This window comes from Sus scrofa, chromosome 14 (assembly GCF_000003025.6).
Source record: "Sus scrofa isolate TJ Tabasco breed Duroc chromosome 14, Sscrofa11.1, whole genome shotgun sequence".
NCBI classification, from domain to species: domain Eukaryota; kingdom Metazoa; phylum Chordata; class Mammalia; order Artiodactyla; family Suidae; genus Sus; species Sus scrofa.
In genome coordinates, this window is record NC_010456.5 from 135,954,035 (window position 1) to 135,961,948 (window position 7,914).

Here is a 7,914-nt window from a genome sequence, read left to right on the forward strand (position 1 = left end):
CCCCGACCCCGCCCAGCATCAGTTTCCCCATGAGGAAACTTGACAGACTAATACCTGCCACTTATAGGGTTGTCCGTGTAACCCAGCAGGACCCTATGGCGTCCGCCCTCCCAGAACGGACCTCGCCCTCATCCTCCACCTGCCTTTTGGCAGTGGAAAACTTTAGTAACAACAAAATAAACTTAACCAGAGAAATGAGAAAATGCAGAGAGAAAGGGAAACAGTCAGGCAAGACAAAATAATAATAGTTAAGTCATCCGGCAAAGTCAGGGACATTCAGCTCTTCCTCAAGGATAATATTCTGAGCCATGCCCTTGGAGCTCTTTTGCAGACTGAAACCCCGACCAGGTGGAAGAAGTTAAAGTCAATGGCACGCTGCCCACAAGCAGGTAGACCCCAGACTGGCTGGAACCAGAAGGTTGATGATGTTGACGCCCAGTGACGTCACCGCCCACCAATCAGAAGAATGCCCATGAGATGACCACGCCCTGCTCCTTGAACACTGTTGACTCCTCACTACCCAGTGGACACGGTTTTGAGGGCACCAGCCTGCCCTCTGCCTGGCAAAGCAATCAAGCTACTCTTTTCTACTTCTCACCCAAACTCCAATCTCCTTGTTTCCATTCGGCATCAGTGCACAGATGCCTAGTTTTGCCAGCATCGATCGGAAGGACCAGGTGAGCGAAATGGCGAGAAAATAGTGTGTGATAGAGGCACATGAAGCATCATTTCCAAAAGATAGGTGCATGTGTTCTGCCCAAATTATTTCGCACACAGTCCTAGCAATAGGGAAGGACAGACCTGATTCTATATCTGTTTCTTTCACTTTAAACTTTGTATTCTATTGCTTTGGCTAAAGTTAAGAATGTTGCCTATAGCGTGAAATAAATGAGATCGCCCATTCTAAAGGTTCTGACCTTTAAAAGTATAACATTTTTCTATCCGCAGAAAGATAAAATGTTGCAGAACAGAAAATAAAGGTTTGTCTTATTGAAGGTTTATAGGAACACTGCAACCGCCCCCTGGGACCTCCATGGACACCTGCAAGGGCAAAGGATTCCCACACCAAGAAGCTGGCAGCCACTAGCCACACCCCCTCCCCTTTTGGTATAAGAGAAGCCTGAATTCTAACCTGGGGAAGGTGAGTCTGTCCACCCCCTTCTCAGTCTGATGGCTTTCCAGAAAAGTCGCTATTCCTGTCCCAACATCTCCGCTCCCGATTTAGTGACTGAGCAGGACCCTGTGATCAACCTGCTTTTTGTCTGTAGAAAAACTTTAGTCAAAGTTTAGCCTGGACTCCATAATATTCTCTACACATGTAATAGAATGGAGATTTAAATGATGCTGAAAAGTACTGGATTTTGAATTTCAAGTCATTTAGAGATGTAGGTGCATGAGGGAGTCCTTTTACTTCATGTTTTGGTACTATTTCTATTAACCCAGTAATTGAGGTGTGGAAATTGCAAGCCTTGAATCAGGGGTCTGGGCCAGGAGAAAACAGGTGACAAGCCCCCAGGCTGGGTTCTGAGTCCACACACAGAGAACTGAACTCTGTAGGCAGCGGTTGCCAAAATCTGTACCCTGATGCCAAATAGAAGCTTGGAGACAGAGCTGGAGGAAACCAGAAAGTAGCCTTAATTGCCAGGCCAAGAGGGAACACAGCAGGCAGGTGCCCTTGAGGCCTGTGCCCCCCTTGGAGGGGGTAGTGAGGAGTCTTACAGGGTTTGAGGAGCAGGGCGTGGTCAGCTCATGGACACTTTCCTGCTTGGTGGGTGGCGAGGTCATTGGGAGTCAGCTTCTTCACCCTTCTGGTTCCAACCAGTCTGAGGTCTTCGTGCTTGTGGGCAGCACACAGTTAACTTCTTCCACCTGGTGGGGTTTCAGTCTCTGCAAAAGAGCTCCAAGGACCTGGCTCAGAATATTCTCTCTAGTCTTTTTTTAAAAAATCCAGGCCTGCAGGAACTGCAGCTAGTTAGTGTGTGTAAAACTTTTATAAACAATATATTTAGAAAATTATACTTTATTTTAGGATCTTTGTACTACTTTCTCCTTTAGTCTTCAACTATTTGAGTTGAGTTTCTGTCACTTGTACCCAACAGAGTTTGAGCTAGTCCTTAAAAATGCATGATTTATTAAACACATGACAGGCAGCTGAGACACGCAGATGAAAGGGACACTCTGCTTCCATGGAGGGTCCCCACCTGCGATGGGACCAAAGGTCCTCAGAGCACAGGCAGTGCTTCCAATGACGTGTGACTGAGCAGGACCCTATGGTCAACCTGCTTTTGTCTGTAGAAGAACTTTAGTCAAAGAATAAATTTAATTAGAGAAGTGAGAAAATGCAGAGAGAAAGGAAAATAGTCAAGCAAGACAAAATAATACTTTAGCCATTCAGCAAAGTCAAGAACATTTCGTTCCTCCTCAAGGGCTGCAGATAATATTCTGAGCCATGTCTTTGGAGCTGTTTTGCAGAGACTGAGCCTCCCACCAGGTGGAAGAAGTTAAGGGCATGCTGCCCACCAGCACTTAGACCCCAGACCAGTTGGAACCAGAAGGTTGATGATGTTGGCTCCCAATGACCTCACCACCAGCCAATCAGAAGACTGTCCATGAGCTGATCCCACCCCCTACACACCCTGAATCCTTCCCCCTGTCTTTAGAAATCTTTCCCTGGAAGTCTTTTAAGCACCAGCTGTCCTGGCTTCCTTGCTTGGCGCCCTGCAATAAACACTGCACTTTCCTGCACACATCCTGGGTCTCTAGACTGGCTTGATTGCCCGTGGGCAAGGGGACCCAAATTGGGTTCTGTAACAGAAGAGCTTTGCACTGGCTGACGGAGACCCTGAGATGCTCTCTGGGAAGACAGGATATAGCATCTAGTCTTGTAGGGTGTCTGGTGGGCTGCCAAACCCCTGCAGCCAGACTTGCAGGAACAAAAGTCAACTGTAGGCTTTCACTTTTCCCTTTCCGAGCTTATCTTTTGTCATAATGTGTCATAGCCAACAAGGGGGAAAAGCATTAACTGAAGCCATATTTACTGCAAATAATCCTCCCTCTGTATGGAAAACAACAACCTGAATCTTTTTTTTTTTTTCCTTAAACCAAATAACTCAGTCATCTATAAAAGTTAGACCTCTGACCTCCTTGATGTCGTGCAGAAGACTCTATTTAATTTCTCCAAATTAGTCCCGGGGGTAACCAACTACAACGCACTGTTGTTGGCAACTGCAATCCAGTGACACCAAATCAACATAAAGGAGCCTTGAATGTATTTAGTGTTGAAATCTATGTGAAATTAATCTCCTAGGTCTCCCTGATAGAACATGCAGGGCTGTATAGGATATGCAGGGAAATATTAAATAATGAATTATTCAAAAAGAAAAGGAACTACAGGTACCTGATGCCAGGAATTTATGCCTGTGAATTCTTAATCTCTTCTCCAATGGGATTAGCATTTACGACTATGAAAGATGTCCTAATTATGCAGAGTTTCAGAGCTGATTTTCTGCAGGGCCTGCACAGATCTAAAAGCATTAGGCAACAATAAAAACAGATGACTATGAATTTCTGCATTCATAATTTGATTTCCCTTTCGGGGAAAATGACATTTTTATTTATGGGTGCTCCACTCATCAGGTAGGAGCTGAAGTTTTGTCTCAGAGGCACAGCGAGACCATCTAAACATCATCCTTTTAAGACAGATGTGCGAAATTCACAGGCCGTAGGACCCGGAAACGATGCCACGGATTTCTATGCCTCCCACACCCCACCTGCTGGGGTTCTAGAACAAAACGAGGGGACGGAGAATAAGATGGCTGATGACCTATTAATAAATGTGTATTAATAGATCCTGTACTTTTTAACCAGGTAGGAAGAGAGGGCAAGTTTCCTTGATGAACCCCAGGCCCTTGCAAATCACTCAGCTGTGCCAGATGTGAGCATCAGCCCTGGGAAAGGGGATCAGTTGGTGACGAGGCGCAGGTGCTCCGTAATTAGTAGTGGTGAATAAAATGAAAATGGATCAACTCTCTTTCCTGACGTGGCTGACTTTTTCTCCCAGGGATAAAAGTCAACCCACCGCAGGCCTCACTGTTCACTTCCTGTGCAGACATTTTGTCATCAAGCGTCACAGCCAAGAACGGGAAGCGTTAGCTGAAGCCACATTTCCTGCAAATAATCCTCCCTCTGGATGGAAAACAACCACCTGAATCTTTTGCTGTGTTTGTCTTAAACCCAATAACCTAGTCATCTCCAAGAGACGGATCTCTGATCTTCTGCACGTCCTGCAGGACGATTCTGTTTACTATCCCCAAGTGAATCCCTGGGATACGTCAAACTGTATCCCTTTTCTCTTTTGTCATGGAATTGCTTTTCCTTTTAACCGCACAGTGTTTGGAAACCACAGTAATTCCACCTGTCTCCTAATTTTCCGAGGAGAAGTGGCCAAACCAAGGAGAAAACTGGAACAGTGAGTGGCCAAAGCCTGGTGCCATCTTCATCCACAACAAGGTCTTGCCCCCTGGCAAGCTGTTCCCACTCACTTACCTCGCACCCCCGGCGCTCAGCTCTGGGCCGACCACTGCAACTCCATGTTCAAGGTGTCGGAAATGAAGACAACGCCGGCTCGGGTCGCCAGTGTCAGAAAGTGAGACACGTGGACAAGGAGACATCTCGACAAGGCTCTTTACTTCTGCAGAAGGGCGCGGGCCCTCCAAAAAGTGCAGGTGCCCAACAAGGGACCCTCCCCTATTGACCCCTAACGCAGGTGATGGACCCGTCCCCTTCCCATGGGTCAGGTCAGGGCGCACACTCTTCCCGGTTGGCTCACTGAAACCACTTGTTGCTGGGAAAAGGGGTCAAGGGGAAGGGGGTCGCAGAGGCGTTTCCACCAACACCGGAGTGACATGGAGTCACCAAGGTTTCCTTTGGTAGAAAAGACATGAGGTTATTTCCACAACAGCCCCTTCTAACACCGCTGCAAAGCAAAGCCACCGGGAAAAAATGTAATTGTAAGGTATACATGTAAGGATAAGCTGACCCCCTTGCTGTACAGTGGGAAAATAAAATTAAAAAAATTATAAAAAAAAAAAAGAAAAGAAAAGCCACCCACCCTGAGGCCGAAATCACACAGCCCTCCTTCAAACTCACTGGGAGAAGGGGGTTATTTGAAGACAAAAAGGGGTGTTTTTATACGCACCCTCCAGGTTCAGAACAGATTTCGAATAAAGAGAAGCAATGACTTTGTTAGAAGGCTGTTTGATTTTAAGTGTATACTTTGGCGAGCGGGAGCGGGGGGTAAAGTCCGTGGGGGAGCTTTTAAGGGGAGCTGAGACGCAATTTGCCACTTCCCATCCTCCGTCGAGGTGACCCCAAAGGAAAACTTAGGGTGTCAGCTTCTTGTCACCCTCCTCCCACAAGAAATGGATGCCAGGCCAGGCTGTGGGTAACGAGGGTGGGGAGGCCTCTGCCGATGGCCCGAGAGGGGACCCTCCGTTCTGTCCATATTTCCTTCTCACAAATACACATGGACTCTCACTCTTGGCCATGTAACTTGCTTGTATGAATTAATTGTTTCAGCAGTATATTGAACAAATTCCTGAACTCAAATTTTATCAGCAAAACACCCAAACCCCTGGGGAAGTCGCAGGCCTAGCACCAGCTCATGGTATGGCCACTGCTAAACCTCCAGGACTCCCAACCCCCACCTCCCCTCCCCTGGGACAGCAGGTGGTTGGCTGGCTGAGGGAAACCAGACTCTCCCCGTTAGTGCCATGTGGCAGCCACCTGCGTGGATGAGGCTGCCTCCTAGGTCACAGCTGATGCTCTGAAGGAGAATGGCCTTCACATGCACCCACTGGCTGCCAGGCCCCTACTCTGTGCCAGGCAGTCTGTCCCGGTCAGAGGACAGGCTCTTCCGGAGCCCCAGAGGGTTCCCTTGGTCCCAAGGTAGATTCCAAGATTCTCTCCCACTTCGTGGAGGAAACGTGAGCAGCCAGCCAGGTCGCCCTCACATGCTAGGACCAACAACCAGGGTGGGCCGGTTCCTGATTTCCCCAACCTCAGGAAACCAGTCCCATGCAATAGCTGTGCCTGCCTGGGCCTGCCCCCACACACGCGAACATCCACGGGAGAAGATGTGTTTCTGAAAATAAAACAGGCCCTGGGAGATCGCGCTGTGACTCAGCAGGTTAAGAACCTGACATAGTGTCTGTGGGTTTAGATTCGATCCCTGGCCCACTCGGTGGGTTAAGGATCTGGTGTTGCTGTGGCTGTGGTGTAGGCTGGCAGCCGCAGCTCCTATTTGACCCCTAGCCTGGCAACCTCCATATGTTGAGGAGCAGCCCTAAAAGGAAAAAAAAGAAAAAAAAATAGGCCATGGTAAGTTACCTTTTAGGTCCTTTCCTATAAATATAAATAAGAATTTTCTAGCCACCTCAGCTGTCCATCAATGAGTAAGACCAGAGGCAGCAAACTAAGGCTTCACTGTCGAGGCAGCAGCAGCAGGAGCAGGCTCCCTCCCCACCTGGGCAGGCTGCCCCCTGTGACTTGAGAACAGGATTCCACTTCTCAGCTGCATCTGAAGTGACCTCAGGCCCCGTGGGAAGCCCAGATGTGCGAGATCTCCTAGGGCTGGTCCCTCTTTTTTTTTGTTTTACGCTCAGCTTGATTAGCCTTTTTTAGTTCTTTCTCTTTCATTACAGTTTATTGTAAGATACACTGACTATGTTCCCTGCGCCACACAGCAGGACCTTGCTGTTTACCTAAGCATCTTCCCTCGCCATCACCCAGTGGCCCTCCCCCCACCCCCCAGCACCTGTCCTGGAGGCCTCTTCCAGCCAAGAGACAAACCGCAGCACCCTTGCTGAGAGCAGGGTGAAGCCTGCTGGGCCAGTCGGGCCAGTATCTGTGTCCAGCAAGCAGTGTCCTCCGTGCCTGCTCCCTGTGCCTGGACATGGGGCGTGGGGGTCAAGGCCACCTCACAGGGCCATCTCGATCTCCCCTCCCATGTGCGCCCAGGTGCTGGCTTTGAGGCTCCTCATTCTCGGCTGTGTCCCCGGGCCTGCGTTCCCGGCGGCCATCACCGTCAACTTGGGGAATAAACCTGGGGTTCTGCCCCCTCCCTGGGGCTGATCACAAAGGGTTTCCTGTGAGCTTTTCTCCTCCTGGGCTTCAGATTCCCAGCTCCTGCCTTCCGCCCTGGCTAAGGTTTCTCGGTGCTGCTCACCCAGCCGTCAACATTCAAATCGGTTGACAGTCCTATTTTTTCTTCCCCTAGATAGTCCTTTCTTTCTCCTTCACCTTCTCCAAAACTGGGCTGAAGAAAGCAAGAGACGAGTTTTCAAATGGATCATTCGACAAGTTTCTAACTCCGCATTGCACAGAGCTCCTGATCAATGACAGAAAAGGAAAACAAACAAACAAAACAGAAAGTTATTCACTTTCATCTTAGGCAGCTGAATTCGTAGAAATGTTCCCTGTTACGCTATGAAATAAGAAGCAACTCGCCACAATTCCAATAATTTCTATCACAATCTGAATTTAGAAATTCAGAAAAATTAGAAAGCTGTTAGATGTTAACACAGCAGTGAGAGTTCTAAGGGTTTACTCACCGTAACCCAGATTCATTGTTTCATAAACAAGGAAAGAGCCTTGTTTTGGAGAGCTGGAATGAACAAGAAGCATAGGGCCAGACCTGTCCTGTGCCCTTTTCAAAAAGAAGAAAATAGAAAGCCTGAGGATTTGGTTTGAGGGGTTTTGTTTCTTGTTTCTTTCTACAGCTGCAGCTGTGGCATATGGAACTTTCTGGGTTAGGGGTTGAACCTGAGCTGCAAGCTACAGGCCTACACAAGAGTCACAGCAACACCAGAACCGAGCAACATCTGCAACTTCCCCTGCAGCTTGCAGCAATGCCAG

The 7,914-nt window shown here is 48.4% G+C and overlaps 1 long non-coding RNA gene across 1 annotated transcript; it reads left to right on the top strand.

Moving 5' to 3' along the window:
- LOC110256630 lies at positions 60-6,098 on the top strand. Its single transcript, XR_002338402.1, has 3 exons — positions 60-677; positions 949-1,141; positions 4,435-6,098. It is a non-coding gene; the product is annotated as an uncharacterized LOC110256630 (long non-coding RNA).